This window comes from Vulpes lagopus, chromosome 13, assembly GCF_018345385.1.
Source record: "Vulpes lagopus strain Blue_001 chromosome 13, ASM1834538v1, whole genome shotgun sequence".
Taxonomy (NCBI): domain Eukaryota; kingdom Metazoa; phylum Chordata; class Mammalia; order Carnivora; family Canidae; genus Vulpes; species Vulpes lagopus.
In genome coordinates this window covers 57,147,548-57,173,762 of record NC_054836.1, presented here as the reverse complement: position 1 = coordinate 57,173,762, position 26,215 = coordinate 57,147,548, and positions in this window count along the sequence as shown.

Here is a 26,215-nt window from a genome sequence, read left to right as displayed (position 1 = left end):
AGATTCGCACTGTATACATACTGTAAGTAATATTAGCTTTTTTTGCTATACTCCAATTTTTTAGAGTTTAATAATTGATGATATATACAGTGTTTCTTAAACACCTAACCCCATTTTGCAATGGTAGAATCAAGTTATTTTAAAAGCTACTTTATACTTTTGAGCTGAAACCCTACGTCAGAAAAGAACAAAACTTCCCTTGCTCTATTGAAAAGAGCTTAAATTAAATCCAGTTTATGGAAACACCAGTACATTTCTTTCACAATCAGTAATGCAGCTATAGAGAACAACCTGTTTTCCTTTACTGATTTTTTTTCCTCTACTGATTTTACATGAAAGGGCACTACATGAGGCCACCGTCCCACCTTAAGGCTGGCCTGATGAAAGTATATATGGTTTTTCATATACACTCTTGATTTAATGCAATTGATGGAGTTACCTCAAGAGAATTCTTTCTAGAGGGGAGGTGGGTGAAAGGATAGGTGAAATAGATTAAAAGATGTAAGGAGTACGCTTATCTTTATTTCTCAGCACTCAGAAACGTATGGAATTGTTGAATCATTATAGTATACCTGAAAGCAATATAACACTACATGTTAATTATACTCAAAAAAAGAAGAATTATTTTCTAGTTATTATGAAATTTCCAGGCTCTTCAAATTACAAGACATACTTAACCATTTTTTGCATCACAGCAAGCAAAATAGAACCAAATTAGTTAACTATAAGTAGGCGTGGATAATTTTACTGGAGTGGTAGAAATGCTCTAAATCTGGATTGTGATGGTGATTTCATATATTGGTAGATTTTGTGAGGAGACATTCTGGCTGAGGTACAGACTATGCTGGGTAGGAATGAGGGTTGACTGAAATGGAGGAAAAGACTTGGGTACAGGCAGAGCTTTGGAAAATGCAACTTAACAGGCAATAAGAATGAATTATAGGATTTTGAAATGGAAAATTACTTGATGAAAGCAATACGTAGGATGTTATTCTAATGGCATAGTTTTAAGTAGAAGGATATTAGAAGGAAGAACTTGGGAAGTCACTGCCATAATCAAGACATAATGAGATGAGAATATAAACTAGAGTAAAAAAAATGAAAGTTGCATTAAAAACAAAATAATTGAGATAAAAGAGAAGATATACATTAAATTTATGAAATAATAAAGAATAAAGGATGGAGAGTTCAGTGATCTATTTACAAGAGAGAATGAAAATGAGAATTCAGATATCCTAGCTCCCAGAACAGGATTTTTTGTTCATTAAATAATAAAATCTCCATGATGACATCATGGTAGTGGGAAAAACCCACTTAAATTCTTTATATTTGGGCAGCCCAGGTGGCTCAGCGATTTAGTGCCGCCTTTGGCTCAGGGGATGATCCTGGAGACCCAGGATTGAGTCCCACATCAGGCTCTCTGCATGGAGCCTGCCTCTCCTTCTGCCTGTGTCTCTGCTTCTCTCTCTCTCTCTCTCTCTCTCTCTCTCTCTTTCTCTCTCTCTCTCAAGAATAGATAAATAAAATCTTTTTTAAAAAAAAATCTTTATATTTATTATTTGTTGTTACTTCTCTCTCCTTCATTTAACTTATTTTTCATTCTGAAATATTAAGAAAGCTTTATTAAATGTGCTACTGAATCACAGGTAATTCTTACAATAAGTGGGATTTTTTTTAGCAATCTCAAGTCTTAGTATATTTTCTCCATATAGACTTATTCATCATATTTTGCCCTTTAACGTTCTCCTACTCTTCCATCTTCCTGAAACACCGTTTCCTGTCAATCCCTTGGATCCTGCCTGCTAACTCTTGCTTGTCCCTCAAGATTCAGTCATGGTTTGTCTCCTTTGCACAACTTTTCCTGACCCCATTAGATTGGGCTAGAGTCCCATTTTCTCATAATATATTCTAATCTGTCTAAGGTAACAAATATCATACTTAAGCTTTTATGGACGATATACTCCAAATTCCACAAAGTAAGAATTGTATGTCTTCTCCACCACTCTTCCTAGCACCTGATGTAGTCCCAGTACCCACAGTTATGAAGTATTTGTTGAATGAAAAATGGCCTAAAGGAAGTGAGATGAAGTCTTGCTATTAGGCTGTCAGCATTCTCTAGCTTATCTTTGACAATCAGGGCATTCTTTCTAAGTGCTAACAAGGCATGTGTCCAGTATATTCCCAGCAGAGTGAGTGGCTTTGTCTTTTGTACCCCACAGCAACTTATTCCACTGCATCTATATTGCAAAGCACAATGTTTGGTAATTCTTCACTTGTATTATGTGGACAGGACAACATCCATGTCTGAAAAAGCAGCCTTTTGTCTTGTAATAATAGAGGGGGCATCTGCCACTGACCAGCTGGTTAATTATGTTACCTCTCTAAACTTGATTTCTCAAATGTAAACTCCCTTCCTAGGATTTTAGTGGGGATTGCAAAATCCAAATGAAATGAGACCTACCATGTGGATATGCACAATATGTATCATGGCAGATAGTAAGCTTTTAATACATCTGTTTATTTCTCTTTTTTCTTGTTTCTTTCCATCTTGTTTTTTCTCCCTCACATCTTTTTTCTTTCCTTTTCATTCATTTAAGAACATAAATTCAAGGAATACTATTTATTTTTATGCCACTAGCACTTAAGAGAAGCATAGTAGTTGCTACATAGTAGTTATTTAATAAAGATTAGAGGATGAAAAAATGAATAAATGAGGAAGTGACTGATAAACTATTAAATAAGTTGTTTATGCTTGTTTTTGAAAGTTAAAATCTATATAGTGATGCTCTACTCTAAACAAAACACTAAACTATATGGCAGTTGCCAAGAAGAGGTAGGGAGAACGTGTTACCCCTAAATATCATACACCTTCTCATCTCTTTGCGTCTTAAAGATACAATAAGTTTAATAATCACAGTACTGCAGAGAAAAATATTTTCATGTTTCTGAAAAGTTAGGGTTTTCTGAGCAAATGAATCTGGGATGTAGGTTAAAAAGACAAGTCTTGGAAGTTAAAAGGTGATTAGATGGAACGGAAGAAAGGTCTACCTTCCCAGAGATGGGTGTTTACATTTCAATGGGGAAACAAAATTGTGAACCAGGATAACATGTTAAGGGTTGTAAACTAAAATATTTGTCGTATCTCCTATTCAGAGAGGTTTATTTACATTACATAGACTAATGGGGGTCTTCTTAATAGATCTAGGGGTCATCTTCTTTTTCCAAAGATAATTTGTTTAGAGATTCCTTTCTCTCAGGAGAGGAGGATCGCAGCTGGACATCCAGGATACAATCTTCCAGTTTCTTAATTTCAGGGTTCCCCTCCCATGGTGTTAGAAAATCCTCTCTTGGCACATACAGGGCTATCTATCTGACTCATCACATCATCCCAGAAGGGGGAAGAATCAGGGCATAGTTGTTGCCTATTCAAAAATCTTGCACTTGCATGCAGAATTATATAAACAAATCATGACATTTAAAAATTATCAGTCGTTTATTTGAATTATTGATGGCATTAAATATATATATAATGCTATTAATTATATATAGATATCAATTATATATATATATATATATATATATATATATATATATAGAGAGAGAGAGAGAGAGAGAGAGAGAGAGAGAATATAGACTAAAGTAATGAAAGACATTGTTTAGATTTTAGATTCAGATACTGTAGTGGCATTGGGTTTCAATTCTTCTCCTCAGGTAAGATTTACTTGTTTATTTCTTTTTTGAGGCCAGCAATGAAAGCCCTAGGCCTGTAGATGAAGAAGGAAGCACCCCCAAGTAGGAAGATAGAGGAGCACGTGAGGACACAGAAAGGAAGCTTGGATAAACCTGGCTAACATCACAGGGATGAAGGTGCTGTGACTGAGGGTCATGATTATAGGAAAATGGCCCATGGAGTGGAAGGAGCCCAGTCAGAAGAAGGGTTCAGACTGTCAAGGAACAGTTATGAGAGGAGGATAGACAGTCTCTCAGCTTCAGTGTTCTCATCTGGAAGACAAGGAGCTTGAACTAGATGTTTTGAGAGTCATTTTCAAATTCCTGGCCTCAAAGCAGTCTTAAAATAGGGCTCCCTGTTCTCTGTTCTGAAATCTTGATTCTTACAAGTCCTAAGATCTTTTTTACGCACCTTTCCTGGTGATTCTGATGTGAAGCCAAGATTTGGAGTCACTGCTGCTGGTAGTGTGAGCATTAAGGTTGCATGATTCTTCCTCTCGTTCTTTTTTCAAGAAAAGTAGTAAACTTTTCTGCTCCATTATGCAGCATCAGTTTTAGCACTTTCTTGATGCAGGTACTTCTCTGAACTAAGTAGAGTTTGTCTCCCCACTGTCTCTATTAATTATACTTGCTAGTTCAGTCACTGACATGGTTTATGTAGGTGGAGCAGCTCAGCAAAAAGAAGATGCTTTATTTGATAAAAAGTCCTCACTGCCCTCTCTTACAGGGACCTTTGATGGATGTCAGACTCAGAGATCTGGGAAAATTCCTGCATCAGGCATCATGATTTCTGCTTAAATCCCTTAAGCAAAAAGTTTTTCTCTTTGGTCTATCATTGACCTCTTTCTCAAGTTCTGTACCTTAAAAGAAAAAAAAATATATATAATGTAGCACAGAGCTCTCTGAGAATATATCAAAGTATACAAGTAAAAGATGTATGTGTTGGAATACTTGGAAACTGAAACAAAATTCAGGAGAGTCTGAAAAGTAAACAGGTGCTTATAGACCAGGGGCTAAAACATATGAGTCTCAAGCTAAATCTGGGCCACTGCCTATTTTTATAAATACAATTTTATTGGAACACTGCCACACCAATGTTTTTACATAGTTTGTATAGGGACTTTCATGTTCCAACAGCACAGTTGAATAGTTACAATAGAGCAATGGTAACCATGTGGCCTGCAAAGCCTAAAACATGTACTAGCTGAACCTTTATAGGAAAAGTTCACCAGCCCCTGCTATAGACTTTCCTTTTGCTCCTAACATATGTTTGTTTCACAGGAAGTCTGTGAATAACATGTGTCCATAGTTGTATCACATCTATTTGTCCTTTCTTAGTTTAATAGCAGAGGGAGTGAGACAAGTGCAGATGAGAAAGGATGTCATCAGTAAAAATGCCTGGATTACAAATAGTAGTCATAGACTAAATGGAATATTTAATGAACAAAGTCACAGGAAGAAATGGATGAGCTACAGTGAAAACTCAGTATACTTGGACATTTGCAACTGTCAAAAATTATCCTCAGAAAGGCAATTAATTGTAACTTCTTCCAAAGAATGAGAAGTATTCAAATATTTGCTGGATGGTAGTCTCCGAAAATAAATAGAGGCAAACCTCCTGGGAAGCTAGTAGATTGTTGATAACAAAATACCAAATGATCTGGAAAGTAACACAGTATCCTAAATCAATAGTAAGTGTGTGTTTTCATTGTAGTTTTTTCATTACCCAGTAGAATAGAAGTGGTGATTTATTTGGTAACACCAACATCATCCTGCATATTTTCTGATGAGATTTGCTACTGATTCTGTGAGAGCTGTTTAGAGAGAAAGCCTTGTCAACATTTTGTTAAACAGTTTTTTTATTAATCCGTGCATTTCAAAATATATTTGTACAATTGCTGGAAATGCTGAGTTTCACTCTTCTTCAGTTTCAAGGAGACATAAAGTATCTTTCCCTAATGCTGCTTCCTAACAATCCCCACGTACACCTGAGCCTTTAAAAATCAATCCCACTTCATTCATTTTTCATCATATTAGAACAAGCAAGGACACAGAATGTCCCACCTGCTTCGAGACTATAGATTATGATGTAAAATGTGCTGATGTGATCAACTTAAATTCAAAGTAACCACTGCGTGAGAGAGCCATTTCCCCATGCACTCTCTACTGCAACTTAGTGATGCTGGTTTTATCCTGGGTGAGTGCACAGTTCTACTCAGGCAAGTGAGCACAAAAAGAAAATTGGGTAGAGGGAAACAACAGGGAAGAGAACTGACTATTCCAAAATAATAGGTAAATTATAATATTTAAATAAATTAATTAATGGCATTAGAATTGTGAAATGCTTTTTCCTTTAAAAATTGTGCAAACTTGGGACACCTGGGTGACTCAGCGGTTGACTGTCTACATTGGGCTCAGGGCAGAGCGTGATCCCAGGGTCCTGGGGTGGAGTCCCACATCAGGCACCCCACAGGGAGCCTGCTTCTCCCTCTGCCTGTGTCTCTGCCTCTCTCTGTGTGTCTCTCATGAATAAATAAATAAAGTCTTTTAAAAAGTTGTGCAAACTTGTTTTAATCTCAAAAAGGCTTAGCTTATTCTTCCTTCAGAGCCTGTGGGCCCAATCATGTTTAGTCCTGCAGCTGCTGTTTATCCCAGCCCAGATGCCTTGCCTGTAGGCAGCTGCTGCCTGAAGCAAGTCGTAGCTTCAACTGACAACACACAGGCAAGGTACACAGGATTGGCTTTGGCCAAACTGGAATTTATTGAAAGTCTTTACATGAGCCAAAGCACTATTTAATATTACGGTGGTTCTGGGTCTTGTTGGCTTCTGATGATCACTTTTCTCCTGTGTCCGTCTCGGCCTTTATGTACTGCCTTGCCCTTTTGAGCCCTCATTGTGTGCCTTGCTTTTGTTCTAATGACTGATCATTGGTAATGCTGTCCATGACATAATCTATAACGTACAGCTTGTCTGAAGTTCTCTGCCAGTGAATGCCTTGCAGGAAACAAACAAACACACAAACAAAAAGAGAAACACAAGCTGCAATGTTGTGGTAAAACAAAAATGCTAACTCTATTATCATTATTCATAGGGTCTCTGTTACGTCTGTGTGTACTCCATGTACCACCTAAGCTCTTGAGCAGCACTGTTGCCTAGTTCTTATGGTCTGATATGAGGTAGTAAAAGCAACTGGACTACGGTCCATTCACTTCTTGGTTAGGGAAACCAAGGAAGAATTGTCAACTCAATTCCCAAAGAAATAACCTAATGAAACTTCCCAGGAAGAAGAGACCATATTTCTAATGTGCTTAGCAATGTTTCCCTGGTTAGGGATTATCTATAGTAAGTGGGTCCCAAATCTGTGAGGCATACTGCCCTGGAGAAAGTCTTGTAGTTGATCATTTAAAAGTTCCCTACTGTAAAAGATGCTTTTAGGAATCTCACCCAGAGGCAGTTTCTGAAGCAAAAGGGCTATGTCCAATGAGGGGAAAATCCAAGGAAAGATCTTGGGCATCCCTTTGTTTCATTGGAGACTATGATTGCCTGTAGCTTTCAATTTATTTAATAAAGCTTAGTATTATTTAGTAGACACTGGGTATTATCTCTAACTTACTTGATTTGACAATTCAATCCTGTGTGTTAGCTCAGGATTTTGGTTTTTGTGTGAAACTGTCTGGATTTGAATTCGTATTCTCTGAATTATAACCTGTGTCAGTTTGGTCACATTACCTAATTTTATTCCTTCAGTCATTTAGTTGCTCTGCACTTAAAATGGTTATCATGAATATAATTTTCTATTTGATTTTCTATTTTGAGTTAGTTGATATAAACCTAAAACAGTGGTTGAGTCATAGCATTATTAAGACTTAATTCAAGAGATTGTAACTAATACTAATATGAATTCTTCACACATTATGTGCCAGACAGTCTTTTTTCTAAGATTTTTATTTTTTCATGAGAGACAGAGAGAGAGAGAGAGAGAGGCAGAGACATAGGCAGAGGGAGAAGCAGGCTTCATGCAGGGAGCCCAACGTGGGACTCGATCCCAGGTCTCCAAGATCACACTCTGGGCTGAAAGTGGTGTTAAACCACTGAGCCGCCTGGGCTGCCCAACAGACAGTCTTAAACACTTTATTTTTTTTTCTAATAACTTTCTGATATAGAGAGCAACATATGAAAGTGGAAAGGGGGCTGAGACTGAAATTTCCTTTTCTATGTGCTGAGCCATATATTTAATCTGAAAATTTAATTGCATATAATTTCCCTCTTCCAAAGCAGTCTCTAGGATTTTGCTGCTCAAAATATGGTCAATAGCATCTATGTCTTCTGAGGTCCAGCAGAGACCTAGTATATCAAAATATGCATTTTTCAAGATTTTTGTGTAACATTTCCATGTAGATCTTTTTAAATACTAGAGAAACCACCAAAAAGATTTTAAAAGAGGTATTAGTAATGATCTCATGATTGAAAAGAATAAATTATTAAAATATTCAATTAACACGAAGCCAAATAGAAAAGGAAGAAAAATTAACACATATGGAACAAATAAATAATTAGAAATACAACAAATCACACTGGATTAAAAAAAAGCAAGACTTACCTATATACTGCCTACAAATAACCACTTTAAAGATGAAGGCAAAGGAGGTTAATATAAATGCATAGAAAAAAATAGTATGCAATCATCAACAGAAAATTGGAGGGTCTCAGGCATACTTCTGAATGAAGAATATTACCAGATACTTTTTAGAAAGGAATATAACAATAGTAATGAGATTATTTCAACTACAAAAATATAACAATCCTAAATAATTATTTTCCTATCAAAGGACTTTCTTAAAGCACACAGAGGACATTTACTAAAATAGATCGTGTTCTGCTCACTAAAGCATACCTAAACAAATTTAAGATCTGAAGTACAAAATGCCTGCTCTGAAGAAAAAATTACACTAGTAATTAATCATTGAATATCTGTCACTAACTGAAATATATTGGCAAAGTGTCCAAATACATAACAAATAAACAGTACACTTCTGTATTCTACGTAACCTATGTGTTGAGATGTTACAAAGGAAATTATAAAATAATTTGAATTGGATGAAAATAAAAGTATAACACATCAAAATCTGTGGATAACAAATGCTTAGATGCAAACGTGTAACATGAAATGTATTAGAAAAGAAGAAATAAGAAATCAGCTCAGTATTGCCATCATAAAAAAATAAAATATTAGTGAAAATTCAACTCAAAGTAAACAGAAGGGAAGAATAGAAAGAGAAGACGAAAAACAAAATTCAAAACAATAGCAAGAGAGAAAATGAAAGCAAATCTAGTTCTTTGAAAGGATTTTCTATCAGCAATGGCCACAATAGCCAAACTGTGGAAGGAGCCTCGGTGTCCATCGAAAGATGAATGGATAAAGAAGATGTGGTTTATGTATACAATGGAATATTACTCAGCAATTAGAAACGACAAATACCCACCATTTGCTTCAACGTGGATGGAACTGGAGGGTATTATGCTGAGTGAAATAAGTCAATCGGAGAAGGACAAACAGTGTATGTTCTCATTCATTTGGGGAATATGAATAATAGTGAAAGGGAATATAAAGGAAGGGAAAAGAAATGTTGGGAAATATCAGGAAGGGAGACAGAACATAAAGACTCCTAACTCGGGGAAACGAACTAGGGGTGGTGGAAGGGGAGGAGGGCGGGTGTTGGAGGGGAATGGGTGACGGGCACTGAGGTGGACACTTGACGGGATGAGCACTGGGTGTTTTTCTGTATGTTGGTAAATTAAACACCAATAAAAGTTAATAAAAAAAAAAAAAAAAAAAAAAAAAAGGATTACAGAAACACAAACTTCAGTCAGATCAAGAAAAAAAGAATAAAAATCAATTGCAAATATCAAGACTCAAAAAGTGGAAGTGGACATCACTACAGATCCTATGTACATTAGTAATTCTACTTATTAATTAATTCTAGTTAATAAGAGAATGTTATCAACCTTGTTCCAATAAAATTGACCATCGAAACAAGCAAATAGTTTGAAAACAAATTATAAACTCAAGAACAAATAATCTTAGTATCATATATTTAATAAATTTACTTTGTATTTAAAAGTTTTCCAATGAAGGATACTCTAGGGAAAGATGGGCTTATTGGAACGTTCTATGAAAGAAAAAACACTGGTCCAACACAAACTTCTCCAGAAAATGAAAGAATAGGGAATATATTTTAGTCATTTTATTAGTCTCAGGCATACTTCTGAATGAAGAATATTACCAGATACTTTAATTTGATACATTAATATACATATATAATGTATAATGTATAGATACATTATAATGTATAATATATAATGTATAGATACATTAATTTGATTTCAAAACCAAATACTTTATAATAAAAGAAATAATAAGCAAACATCTCTTATGAAGTTAGATGTTAAAAAATCTCAATGAAATTTCCAGAAATTGAATCCAACCATATTTTAACAAGATAATACATCATAGTCATTTGAAATTTTCCCTAGAAATGCCTGGCTGGTTCTAAATTTCTAAGCCAATTAATGTATTTCCCAGTACCCACAAACCAAAGAGGAGAAATCATCTGAACATTTTAATAGATTAAAAAAAAAAAAAAACTTTGACAAAATTCAAACTCATTTTCAAGAGAAAGAAAATTCACACAGATAAGAACATTTCCGGTAAAACTAAAGCTAACATCATTCTTACTAATGAACAACTGAATGCTTCTCCTCTAAAAGAGCAAAAAAAGGAAAAAATAATCTCTCACTACTTCTAATGAAAATCATACTGGAAGTCTTAGTGCCATTAAGCAAGAAAAAGAATATAAATATAGATTGCCAAAGAAGAAATAAAATTGTCTCTGTTTGCAAATTACCTGATTATCTATTTAGAAAAAAACAAGTAATTCATGAAAATGCTTTGAAAACTAATAAATGAGTTTAGAAATGTTACAAGTTATGAAGTCGGTATATAAAAATTATGTCACTAAATAGTGAAATTTGAAAATAGATCATTATTGTTAATATTGGCAGTCATCGATGGCATATTGACATAAAGGAACTTGGATGAAACAGAAGGTTCTGTGATCATCACTGCAAGCCCTAGTTAAAATTTGTGTGACTTACTTGAGAAATGGAACATAAAAATTACTTTAACAAACACTGGAGCATTTACACTGTGCCAGCCACAAAATATGTGCTAGTTATTAAAACAAATAATAATAATAGCAATAACAATAATAATAGTTTTCAAGTTGATTAAACTAATAACTTTTTTCCCAGATGTAAAATTCCATTACTATTTCAGGAATATATAATTTTATTTTAGGAATAACATTGTGGTACCTGCATTCTTTTAAACTAATTGATGGGCCACGATGCTACTTTTAAGGGATTTATAGCATTCATCTTCTTGCTTGCTATTATGAATGCCATGTATTTGTGTAAATGAACTCAGAAGCTATGTCTCTTATCATCAACATAGATTTTTAACTTCTTTATTCAATATATTTAATTTCAATATATTAATTAAGCCTTACTAATAATGTCTATTTATAGTAGACCACCAATGAAAGCATTCATAGTTAATCCAAACTGATTAAAAGCAAGGTTTTGGTACAATGATTATTGTTATCAGGAATTACATTTTATACATGACTTTAGTTATCCATGAAATTTCATAAAGCACATTATCATTTCATGGATTTTTGAAAGCTATTTTGAGGTCTCCAAATTTTCCCAGATCCACATTTTGGAGTTCCAATAGCATTTTTCAGATTCTTCTTTAGCAAATTCATTTTAATAGTTGAACATAGAAACAAAGATGGAATGAAAGTTTTTGTAAAATGAACAGTATCATAGACTCTAGTCACAACTCTTACTTAATTCATATGTATACCTTCTCTAAAGATGTTTGTAGCTTAAGATGTTCTTTTTAAAAAAAATAATTCTGGTTAACATTCAGAAACATACTAGTTTCAGGTGTACAATATAGTGATTCAACAATTCCATACATCACCCAATGCTCATCATAACAAACACACTCTTTGATCTTCATCATCTATTTCGCTCATCCCCCACCCACTTCCCTTCTGGTAACCATAGTTTGTTCTCTATACTTAAGTCTGTTACTTGATTTGTCTTTCTCTCTTCCTTTCTCTTTTTTCCTTTGGTTATTTTTTTTTCTTTCTTAAATTACACATATGAGTGAAATCATATGGTATTTGTTTTTTCCTGAATGGCTTATTTCACTTAGCATTATACTTTCTTTCTCCATCCATGTTGTTGCAAATGGCTGGAATTCATTCTTTTTTATAAGACGTTCTATCTTTTTTAAAATTCTGATAATACTGATGAGGCAACATGAAGGATGCAGCATGAAGGATTTTGCCTTTGTTTAAAGATTTATCCAATTGTATTCTGAGTAACATATGAAAATGTCATGAAAAGCCTTTAGTTTACAAAAATCTTATATAAGTTGTATGTCTACAGTGTCATAACATTCCAAGTATCTAATTTTTAAATTTTCTTTTAATGAAAGAAGTTACTGTAGGTTCTCAAGTTGGGCAGGTTAAAAAACCCAAGAGGCAGTGCAGCATCATAAAGGCCTTTGGTTCCAGATAGATATACCCCCAGACCAATCACTAACATGCTTTTTGATTGTGGGAAAAATTAGCAAATTTTAGTAAAATTCAGTATCTTCATCTCTCAATAGTAATTTTTATTTTTTTTTTCAATAGTAATTTTTAGTTTTATTGGCTGGGGAAGAAAACATATAGAATAACTTAAGCAATGAATAAGCTCATACTTATAAAAACTAGGGAAAGCAGAAGGCAAGTTTTGTAAACCTTCAGGATAAGAACAATAACAACATGTGATTTTTAGGACAATTTGTTGTTAGAAAAAATGAGAAATACTAGTATTATGGGCAACGACCGTGTGTTATTATTTATTTCAGTGTCTGAATCTGAGAATGGTATTTTTACTCAAATATTTTATTTGAAAGCTTATAAAGTTAGTTGCAAAGGCTTACAAAGACTTAGAGGTAAATATCTTCACAATTTTGTGTGTGCTTTTATACTTTGCTTTTTGACAGATTCTTATACTACTAAAATGTTTAATTAGCACAGGTGAGATTCATTAAGCAGTTAGGTGGTTTAGTTTTTTCTTTTTTCTTTCAAACAAAGTCAGGAGGAAAAAATGTGCTTGAAACAGATTTATATTTAGTGAAAAAGAGGTTAAAGCTCAATAAGGCTTGGAGACTAGTGTATCAGAATGGCTTAATGTTCAATATTTTCTGTATATGTTTTAAGATATATAGAGAAATATTCTAACATATGCATATGTAGTTTGCTTTTATTATAATTTGCCTTTTACTGTCTCAGTTATTAACAACCAACTGAAAATTTAATTTTAGCAATTAGGGACAAGTCCTTCCCTAGTGCTAAAAAAGGGAGTGTATCCTCATGTCTCTGCATGCTATTTTCACCCTTCATTCACAAAAGTGTGTGTTGTCCGCAAACTTGTTACTCACATCTGTAATATTTCTTTATTTTCAAACTTTCATTACATCCATCTTAAAGCTCAGAACATAAAGGACCCTGCAATTAACAAGATATATTTTTAGAAGGGAGCCTTGTACTACTGACCTATCTTGGAAGTCTGGACTTTGGAATCTTGTCCCTCTTCATCTCCAATAAGTGACTTGTCCTCGAGATGATTTGTCTTCCTCAAATACAACACTTCCCTCAAAGTAAAATTTCTTACTGATTTTGAAGACTTACAATTTATCACAGTCCATATGTTTTTACCTTATATGCTCCATTGTTATATTTTGTTTTAGGGATCTCTTTAAACTAAACTTAGATTTCATAGTCATTTAGCACTGTTAATACAGACAACACTAGTCTCAAATTTAAAAGAAAAATGATACAAATTATACTCTGTAAAAATAAATTTTAAAAATGGAAAACATATAATTTTAAACAACAATTAATTTCATTTTTAATTGATCAAAATATGCAGCTTTTGAAATTTTTTGGGAAAAGGGATTCTCCATTTCAAAACTATGGGTATACATATGCAGATTCTCTGACACTCTAGATATGACTTTCATTTTGTTTTTTATATAGAATTGGAGCTGTTCTGAAGAGAAATCCAATCCACTTTTTTCTGCTTTCTTTTAAAAACGAATAATTGCTGGGGAAAAATACTTTTGCTATATCACTATTTAGAATGCCATTGTAAAGAATGAGGTATAGAATACTAATATGCTAACCAATTTCCATATTCTGGACATTCATATTATTGGAAGTGGGTAAAAAGCACATTTGAAAACTACATATTTTTAGTGACTTGATTTTGTTTGGAAAAGTACTAATGTGTATATTACATCTTGAGAAATATACAGTTAAAATCACTTGCTAGTTGTCAAAAAGAAGACAGTGAAAGGGATAGAGCCAAGAAGTGAGTGATTTATGTCAGAAGTTTCTCATTAAATTTGATAAAAATACCTATTTAAAACACACACACATATTTTTTTAAATATTTTATTTATTTATTCATGAGAGACACAGAGAAAGAGAGGCAGAAACCTAGGCAGGGGGAGAAGCAGGCTCCCTGTAGGGGACTCAATCCCAGGTCTCCAGGATCATGCCCTGAGCCAAAGGCAGACACACCTAACCACTGAGCAACCCAGGCATTCCAACACACACACACATATTTTAAGTAAAATAAATTGCATATGCTTACATGGAGATCCATTTGTATTTGAACAACTCATAGCAATGGGACATATACACTCTAGTTTTCATTGCAAACCAGTAAATCCTACCACATTACTAATATCCACAGTGTTTCCATAAATCGTTAGGCTTTCTACCTATCCCATATTTTCAAATGCTAAAGTAAATCAAGTGGTTACAAATTTGCAGAGTTAAACCCTTACCTATGCCTCGTTGTGACAGAAATACAGGAAAATGGAAGATTCTTTTTTCTTGAAGGCATTTTATTTCTTATGCTTTATTTCCAAATTATGATACTTTAATTTTGTTTGATGCTCCTCAGGTGCTTCATTAAAATGTTTATCTTCCGTTAAGTTGGTAATTTGATTTTTTAAGACAAGTATTTTTGAAATATATTGATTTTCTAGATTCTCCAAAATAAAAATAATTATCCTATAACAAATTTCATATCATGTTTGAATGAGGCCAAGTTTTGTGGTAAATAGAGAAAATCATAGAATACAGGTTTAAAATTTTGAAGATCATTCTTTTAGTTACCAAGACTTACCCCTTTAAATAATACTTAGCAACAACAACAACAAAAAGAATGAAAGAATTACGGCATATTTCAGTGTAAGCCACAAATCTTTGTAGCATAGCTGTATGGTTAATAATTTCTCCTCAACCCTGCAAGTTGCATAGAGAAGCTTAATGACTTCTAGCAGACTATAGTTTTACTTAGGACCTTATTTTTTTTCTTAAGATTTATTTAGTCATGAGAGACACAGAAAGGGGCATAGGCAGAGGGAGAAGCAGGCTCCCTGCAGGTAGCCTGATGCGGGACTCGGCCCCAGGACCCCGGGATCATGACCTGAGCCAAAGGCAGACACACTTGACCACTGAGACATCCAGTGCCCCGAAAACTTACTTTAATTAATAAATATTCTAAACATGTTGGTTAGGAATTAGTTAGATTAGTAAATCAGTTTAAATAACAACACTTGATGGGTAGCTACAAATTAGTATGATTTCATAGTGGTTTGAATGTTAGAAACCTCTGAATTATGTGGCCTAATTTTTTGTTTCCAAGAGAAATAATAGAAACATATCCATAGCAGCTCGTTAAATAGAGTACAACACCCTAATATAAGCAACAGTAATATTATTTTTAAAGTTTTAAAATAGACCAATAAAACATTTCTTAGGTTCTTTTCTGCTGAAACTAAAACAATGGAGATATTTTCTCAAATGTAGTATGACTTACCCTTTAAAACTGGTGATTATGCAAGTTTTTTCTTGGTCACACATAATAGACTCTCATTTTCACTGATACAATTTAATTTTGTTCATTGATTTTTCCTTCTTTTTTTTAAATTGAAGTTCAATTTGCCAACTGAATATCCACCATTTGCTTCAATGTGGATGGAACTGGAGGGTATCATGTTGAGGGAAGTAAGTCAATCGGAGAACGACAATCATTTTTTTTCTTCAAGTATCATTTAAACTAGTAACAAAGACAGGCACCTTTGCCTTTAATTGTTCATATTAATTGTTCAGTGCAACATTTATAAACTTTTTTAGAACATGTCTGTTACTTTTTTCCCCTTTAGTCCTCTTTTAATTCACGATTATTTCTAAAACTTCAAACTCAAATACAGATTTTATTGACCTCTATCTCCTCTTTACCTCTCATACCTTGATCCTCTCTTCCTTCAGTAACAATGAGTTGGTTGTCATTCCTTATGCACATCTGGCTGTGTCTTCTTTCTGTGCCTTTACACAAGGCCATTAAACAGTTTTACAAATAGCATCACCTGGCTAGCTCCCAGTCAAGCTAGTCAGACAGCTCCGGTGTCACCACTGCAAGAACTTTCCCTGATCCCAGACTTGATTTAGATGTCCCTACTACTACCACCATAATGCACTCCCTTATCGTTTCCCATGGTAAGAATGCTTAGTAGTGTCAGTAACCCATCTATTCCACTAGAATGATAGCTCCTGAAAGGCAAAGGTTATAGATTAATTATAGATGTAGTGCCAGTGCTGAGACCATATCACATGCAATAACAATTTAAAAAAATCAGTAAATAGGTAGGTAACTGAGAAGCTTGGTTGCTGGATGTACTAATGAATCAGTGTACAAATGGCTGTGTGTTGGTTGACTATACTTCACTCATTATCCATAGTAGAGGAGTACAAAGAACTATTTTAAGTAGTTTTGTTGCCATTTTCTGAAAATCCTCAATATATAATTTGGAGTAACTCTTGATTCAGATTGTGTATTATAGGGAAAAGTCACTGTAATTCATTCATATGAGAATCATCAGTTTTTCTGACATTACACATCACTTGGATAAATCCGAACACATTTTCAGCTGCCAGACATATTATGTATGCTAACAGATACTTATATTTACTGCCATGGATCATAATTGTGTTGGAGAAAGGAATGGATGCCTTGATGAATGGAATCTGCTGGAGATATATGCTTAATATATACATATATATGTATGTATATGTGCATGTCCAAATGGTAGGCAGAGAAGATACTTATGTGTTTTGATATCATTACATTGAGTGATTCTCAGAGTTCTGCATTTGTTTGAAAATAACTAATACTTTTGAACCTCTTCCAGGCATTATACATATTTAGAATGGTATTTTTTTTTTTTTTAGGAAAGCAGTCTGAATACATGTCATCCTTCTTTCTGAGGCACACAAAGAAAAAAGCTGTCTTAGTTCACCTCACGCATGGACTTAATACAGTTTCCAACAATAAAATATATGTTGATTATTGCTTTGCACTGTTGTAACAGCCTCATTAGTTTTATTACACAGCTTGAAATGGTTTCATGCCAAATTAAAAATCTAGGTTATTCAAAGGATTAAGGTTGCTAGTTCAGCCTGAAAAAATTTCAGACTTACCCATATTAAAAATTTCATTTCTTTATCATTCTACTGCAAAGCATTTTTGAAAATGGTTACAATTATGTATATTATCCTTTCAAAAGCGTTTATAATTATTAAAAACATATACTTTACAGGTACACTAGACAGTGGAACTTTGAAGACAGTAATTATCAATGACTCACAGAGTACTTGAAAGTTTTTTAATGTCATTAAGAAGTATTTTCCAAAATGTATTTCACACAATATTAATTTACTTTGCTCCTAATGTATGATATTTGAATAATCATACATGACAAAGTAAATTTGGAAAACACTGAATTAAACTCTAATGTAAGTTCAGTGCAGAAGTTTTCAATCTGTTGTGTGCAATGAAAATTAAAATAAGCTCCCTTAATAAAGGACAACAATGAGAGTAAAAATATTTGACTCCTCAGTTCTCAATTTATTTTACTTTTCAGCCCTGTTCAATATTATTAATGACCCCTCCTTATTTTCACAATTCACAATGAAGAGGTAATGCATTTACAAATATCAAAATGTATAACCCATGTCTAATTTAACTTTCCGCAGTTTCTTTATCCATAGACTAGTGTGTACATGCCTTATTCTATTTTACACAAAGATTTGTGTAACAATATGCAGATTAGAATATGTAAACACTTTGCCCTTTTACATAATAGAATATCCTGGAAATCTTTCCAAATCAGTATATAGATTGCTTCCTTGATTTCTATTTTACTCTTGTTTTCTTTTTACAATTGTGTAGGATTCTGTTCTATAGATAGACAGTTGATTCAATCTATTTTTAGAGTTGGATATTAAGTTGTTTCAAAAGATTGCTACTACCCATAATACATTACTTATATCTGTGCTAGTATATCTGAGAGATGATTTCACCAAAATGAAATTGCCTAGTAAAAAAAAAGTATTGCAATTATAATTTTGATTAAGATTGTCAAATTGCTACCTATAGGAATTAACTAATTATAGGAATACTCAGAAAACAGTCTGGCCAAAAGAAGATAGGGCCAGTTGTTTTGTTTTTTTATCCAGCCTGAGGTGGAAAATCCTATCTTAGTGTCACTTATTTTATTTTATTTTATTTGGTTTTATTTTATTTTATTTATTCTTAGATTTTATTCATTCATGAGAGATACAGAGAGAGAGGGAGGCTTCCCGTGGGGAGCCTAATATGGAACTCAATCCCAGGACCCCAGGATCACGCCCTGAGCCAAAGGCAGACACTCAACCACTGAGCCAACCAGGTGCCCAGGTGTCATGTTAATATATATTTTATTAATCTGAGCATAGTTGAGTTTCATCTTTCCATTGGTTTAAGAGTCCTTTGATTTCCTGTTCTTTTCATATGCTTTACTCATTTTTCTATTAGATTTATGTTTATCATTTTCTTAAAGCTTGATAGACACTTTTATTAGGGAGATTTGTAACTCATATCACAGAAACACATACACAGAGGGTGAGAGAGACTCTCAGATAATACCACAAACCCATCTAACACTTTGGAACTTAATGAAACCATACAATAGAAGACCCAACTATGCTGTTACCAGATTATTGACCACAAAAATACTATATGATTCAGTAATTCTATTACAGGGTATTTACCCAAAGAAAACAAAGACTCTAATTCAAAAAAATATGTGCACCCCTATATTTTTTCCAGCATTGTTTACAATAGTCAAGATATGGAAGCAACCAAAGTGTTCAACAATAGATGAGCGGTTAACAAAGATGTTGCATGGCATGTGTGTGTGTGTGTGTGTGTGTGTGTGTGTGTGTATATATATATAATTTGTTATATATCATGTTGTAGTGAAATATGTTACTAGTGTAATATGATTGTGTTACTGGTGTAATGTGTTTGTTAGTAGTTAGTGTTTGTTAGTATATGTATATATATATATATGATGGAATATTATTCAGATATTAAAAAATGGAATCTTGCCATTTGTGACAAGATGAATGGACCTAGAGGGTACACTGCTACGTAAAATAAATCAGAGAAAGACAAATACCATATGATTTCACTCATATGTGGAATTTAAAAACAAAACGAATAAACAAAGAAAAAGACAACAAACTTCTAAATAGAGAATAAGTGTTTGCCAAAAGGAAGTAGGTGGTGAAATGGGTGAAATCGATAAAGAGAATTAAGAGGTATAAACTTCCAGTTACAAAATAAATCATGGAGATGAAAAGGAGAGCATAAGGAATATAGTCAATAAGATTGTAAAAGCATTTTTTGGCAACAGATGATGACTATGATTGTGGTGGGCACCATGATATAAAGTTATTGAATCATTATGTTGTATACGTGAGATGAATATAATGATGCGTGTTAATTATACATCGATAAAAATAGTAAGATTGATGTAACAAATACATCTTTTAAGCTACTAAGTTTATGTGACAGATAAGTTATGCAATAGGTGCAGTAATAAATAACTACCCCGTCAAGCATTTGTCCAGATCTCCTAATTCAGTGAGAATTTCCCAACACTTTCAGCTGCTGTTGAATGATTCCCCTTCATTACTAAGAGCAAAATCCTTAACTGCATAAAGGCTTTGAAATCCTGGTCTTTTTCAGTTCTAGAGTCTGGGTGTGTTCATTGCCTCCTGCCTTACGGGTCTGCTTTGAATTTGTCTTATAGTATCATTCTCCCTTCTACTACTGCATTTGTCCACGTTTTCTACTCACTAGATATATCTTCCTCCCTGCTTTTCTTTTTCTTTCTCTCCCTGCTTTTCATACTTAAATACTACATATCCATTTAATCCCAGTTAAATTGTCACTTCCTCAAGAAAGTCTTGGTTGAATGTCCAGTCTAATAGGAACCTCAGAATATCAAGTATCTTTTGTCTGTGTTATATTTTGCAATTGCTATTTTAAGCACTTATTTGCATAATTACTTGATTAATGCTGTTTCCTTGATAAAAACATACCAATGAAATCCTCAAGGCAGTCTTAGTTCACACTATAAAAGTATTATGGAAATGTACATTGAATAAATGAAGTGGGCAAATTCCCAACTGAATTTAATCATGAAATCCTCATTTTGAGTTGGAATAACTTACAAGATTAGGGTTCTGACAAATATATTTTGGGAAATATTACATAGAATAATAAAGGTGAAAGGAAACCCGAAGGCTGAATTCCTTCATTGAATAACAAACCTGATTCCCAGAGAAGTTAAGTAACTCGGCCTAATTCATAAAAGAAGATGTTGACTTGTTCTAGGCTGAAACTAAAATAGGAATCTCTTGGTTCTAAATTTAGCTTTATTTCCATGATGCTATTGAATTAAAAATAAACGTCTGTAAATTTTTGTTTGTGTTTTTCAAATGTTAGATTTTTTTCACACATAATGAAACTTTTGTGATTTAGGGGAAAGTAGGTAAAGCCTCTATAATCATAATTTTTAAGAAAAATGTTAAGACAATTGAGATAGATACATTATGAAACTATATATTATGTGAAAGAATCTTCATTTAAATGTACAGGTAGTTCCTATTTCCTTAAAAATAATTATGATTTTTATGAAGATGTTTAAAAAGGCTAAAGAATATTTAGATTATATACCATTGTATTGTGAAGTTAAAATAATGTGATTAGTGAATCAAAAAAATGAAAATAAATGTACATACAGAATGAAATGCAGATAATTTTTATGGGAATAAAAGGAACTTTTTCCACCACTGACGCCTGCCATTCTATCTTACTCATCACTACTGCTTTGTACAAAGAATAGAACATCAATTAATTTTTCCTATTCATTTCTACTTTTCAGCGTGATGGATGAGTATTGGTTAGTGGAGACTCCCATGAAAACATTCTGGAAACAGAGTAATATGCAGCCCAGGAATTATCTTGTAGCATATAATGACAATCAAATTGGAAGAAATTTCACATTTCTTAATTATGTTATTAATTTTAGTTTCCTAAAGCCAAATTTGTTTAATTAAATATGCATCTTATCTTTAATGTTCTGGAAAACTTTTTAGTGACTGTGTAAAAAATCGTTGGCCGTAACAACAGTTAAAGATCATTAGATAACCATGCCATCCATTGTTTCCAGTTGGCTGTGCAGACTCACTCTTCCGAGTTCTGGACACCAACTGAACATGTTTTCATCAATCTCATTTGACTTGTGCAAAGTTCATTATGGATTTAGGAGCAGATGGGCCAAAATAGCCAATGTTTGGGCTATATCTACTATCACTATGTTTAATTATTTTAGGTGAAAGGAGGAAAAATAATTAGTAAAATATTTGTCTAATCCACGTATATGTACTCATGAACATGAATATAGACATATTTACACATATATGTATACATATATAACATAAATGTATCAATGATAATATTATGCAATAAACACCACTTTCTCCTGAACTTTGCTAAAGTGTTTATCTTCATGTGAATATTAAAATAGCTTCAGATTTACATATTTTGAGTACAATACCTACAAGAACTTCATTGTTATCTCCTAAAAAAATATGCATTGCAGGCAGAGGCTAGAATAAGTAAGGGTATTTGGTTAATTTTCACTGAGAATTTTAGGAACATAATGGCTGTCTTGGAGCTGGGCCTTGAAAGAGACTTTTGTATAATAAGACAATCAAAACCATCATTACTGTGACCAAATAATGAAGATCTTTTTATAATCATGAAATCTATGGTAAAATGTGAAGATTAATTATTTTATTGAATAGTATGCTGCATTACTAAAAATCTTCCATGAGAATGCCAGAATCATCTGAAAGAAACAAATCTCTGTGTTTTCTATCCTCTGTGGCCAGTAGGTTTTCTCTAAGAAAAATATAAAATGTTTCTACACACTACTCGCATTATATCAAGGGATTTCAAAGTTTATCCAGTTTAAAAAGATGACATGAATGCTAATTTTTCAGCCTCTATTTATGGTTTCCCTAAATATTTTTTGTGTGACTTGGAGGAACAGTTTACAGTGAAATTACTTAATGTGAGGTCTTCAAAGCATTGCTACTTAGCTGTGACTTTCAGAAAGGTTTCCCCGAGTGGTAAAAATGAAGCCAGCAGTTTAGCTCATTGGTGAATTCTACTGAACCTTTAAGTAAGATATTATATCTATTCTTTACAGTTTCCTTCAGAACATAGAAATAATAAGAGTACCTCACAGCACATTCTGTGAGACCAAACATTACACTAATACTAAAACCTAAGACATTAAAAGAGAAAAACTATAGACTAACATCTTTTATGAACATAGATGTAAAAATCCTTTAAAAAATAGCAATCAGACCCAACAATATATAAAAACAATTAGACACCACAAACAAATGATATTTATTCCAGTTATGCAAAACTGGTTCAACATTCAAAAATCAATGTAATTCAGTATTATCTACAATAACCAAATTATGGAAATTGCTCAAGTGTACATCAACTGAAAATGAATAAAGAAGATGTGAGATAGATATGTTATACATATAATGAAATACTACTTAGTCATATAAAAGAATAAAATCTTGCCATTTGCAATGACGTGGATGGACCTAGAGACTATATTAAGTGAAATAAGTGAGTCAGAGAAAGATAAATACATCTGATTTCACTCACATGTGGAATTTAAGAAATAAAACTAGCAAAGGGGGGGAAAAAAAAGGGAGAGAGAGGCAAGCAAAGAAACAGACTTAATTATAAAGAACAAACGGTTGGTTACCAGAGCGGAGGTGGGAGGAGAAGGTAGGTTAAATAGATGATGCGAATTACAGAGTGCCCTTGCTATATGAGGACCAGGTGTATGGAAGTGTTTTGAATCACTGTTACCCTATATATTAACTTACTGTAATTTAAATGAAACTTTAAAAAAATCAGTGTAATTAATCACATCAATAAACTAAAGATGAAAAATCACATAACTTCAAAATCAGACACAGAGAAAGTATTTGACAAAATCACACACCCATTCATAATAAAACCTCTCAACCAACTATATATAAAAGAATATAAAGGAATTTCCTCAACTTGATAAAGAATATCTACAGTTAACATCATACTTAATGATGAGAAACCAACTAGTTTTTTGCTAAGATCAGCAATAAGGCAAAGATGTCCCTTCCCTCTAATCATTCATTTTCAACATCTTACTGGAAGTCCTAGCTAACTCAATAAAAGGAGAGAAAGGAAGGGAAAAGAAAAAATAGAACTGTTTTTATTTGTGGAAGAAATTATTATGTAGAAAATCCTAAAGAGTTGACAAAACACTCCCAGAACTAAGAAATAATTATAGCAATGTTGCAGGATGCAAGGTTATATGCCAAAGTCAATTGCTTTCCTATATATCAACAATAAACAATTGGGATTTGAAATTTAAAACACAGTATTATTTACATTAGCACTAAAAAATGAAATGCATATAAATTAACATATGTATAAGATCTGTATGAGAAAAACTACAAAACTCTGATGAAAGGAATTAAAAAAGAACTAAACAGATGGAGAGATAGTCCATATTCATGGATAGTAACACTTAATATTGACGAGATGTCAGTCCTTCCCAACTTGATTTCATTAAGTGCCACCTTAATGAAAATCTCAGCAAGTTGTTTTGTAGATATAAACAAAGTGATGCTAAAGTTTTTATGGAGAGGCAAAACCTCAGAATAGCCATCCCAATATTGAGAAGAACAAAGTTGGAGGACTAATACTTTCTGACTTTAAGTATTACTATAAAACTACAGTATTTAAGACAGTGTGGTACTGACAAAGGAATAAAGAAACAGATAAGTTAAATAATATAGAGTCCAGAAATAGATCTATAAAATTATAATCAACTGATACTTGAGAAAGAAGGAAAGGCAAAACAATGGAACAAAGATAGTCTTTTCAACAGATAGTGATGGGACAACTGGACATCCACACGCAAAAAATGAGTCTATACACACCCTTATACCTTCCACAAGAAATACTTTAAAATGGATCTCAGACCTAAATGTAAGATGCCAAATGATAAAACTTCCAGAAGAGAGCAGATAAATCTAGATGACTTTGAGTTTGACAATCACTTTTTAGATACAACACTAAGAGCATGATCCATGAAAGAAAGAATTAGTAAACTGGACTTCAGCAAAATGAAAACTTCTGTTTCTGTGAAGACACTGTGAAGACAATGAGAAGACAAGCTACAGACTGGGAGAAAATATTGCTAAGAAACATATCTGCTGAATGACTGTTAATTAAAATATAGAAAGAACTCCTAAAATTCAACAGTAAGAAAACAAAAAACCAGTTTAAAAGTGGGCAAAAGATATGAAAAATGATATACAAATGACAAGTATGTGAGAAGGTGATCAACACAATACTTCATTAAGAAAATGCAAATTAAAAAAACAGATAGCAGTGCTCTCCTATTGGAATGGCTAAAAGTTAAAACACAAACAATACCAAATGCTGAGAAAGACATAGAAAAGAAAATCTTATTCATTGCTGGTTGGAGCATAAAATGGTACAGTTACTTCAGAAGACAATTTGGCAGTTTCTTAGAAAAATAAACCTCTTCCTCCTTTATGATTCAACAGTTGCATGCCTTCATATTTACCCAAATGATTAAAAAAACATGTTCACACAAAAACCTCCACATTCATAACCACAGCTGATTTAGTCATTACAGCCAAAACTTGGAAGCAACCAAAATGTTCTTCAATAGGTAAATGGATAAATTGTGCTGCATCTGTAAAGTGAAAAATTGTTCAGGACTAAAATACAGTGAGCTATGAAACCACAAAAAGACAAAGATGAAACTTGAATGCATTACTAAGTGAAAGAAGCTAATCTGGAAAGACTCCTAACTGTATGATTCCAACTATAGGATATCCTGGACAAAGCAAAACTATGGAAAGAGTAAAATGACCATTGATTGTAAGATGCTTGGGAAGAAGATGGAATGAACAGATTGGAGCAAAGGGGAATTTTCAGGCAGTGAAACTATTCTGTATCATACTGTAATGTTAGACACACATCAGTATACATTTGTCAAGACACATAGAATGTATGATATACACGATGGATGTAAGCCATGAACTTTGATTGATAGGATGTATCAGTGTTTTTCCATTCACAGTAATCAGTGTTCCATACTGGTGCAGTATGATTGGGAAAGCGGTGTGTAGGGGAAATGACATAGGTTGCGACTCTGTATTTTCTGCTCAATTTTGCTAAAACTGCTCTAAAAAAAACAATATGCTAATTTTTAAAAAGCAAATAGTTCTGATATATATTATATTTATTATAGTATAGTATAGCTTATGTGTTTTTGGTAATCTAGCCACAACTTATTGGTGTTTCCTTTCATATTAATTGGTTCTGCCCTGTTGATCCATGCTCATTAACCTTCATTTACCAATATTAATTTCCCCTACCATATCCAGTGTGTCTCCATGAAATTAAAATGCTTATTTAGAACCTAAAATTACCTGGAATAATGAGGTAGTCACATGTCTATATATTGAGACTGTATGAATTCAGTCATTCATACTTTCTTGTATGAATGTGGCCATACATTCATCTGCACACATGAATGAATGTATCGAAACTACTCTCTTTATAGAGTTGAAAATTATGAAGTAGGGCCGATTGGAGAAGACCTTTTCATTTTTTTAATAATAAATATATTTTTTATTGGTGTTCAATTTGCCAACATACAGAACACCCAGTGCTCATCCTGTCAAGTGCCCCCCTCAGTGCCCGTCACTCATTCACCGCCACCCCCCACCTCCTCCTCTTCCACCACCCCTAGTTAGTTTCCCAGAGTTAGGAGTCTTT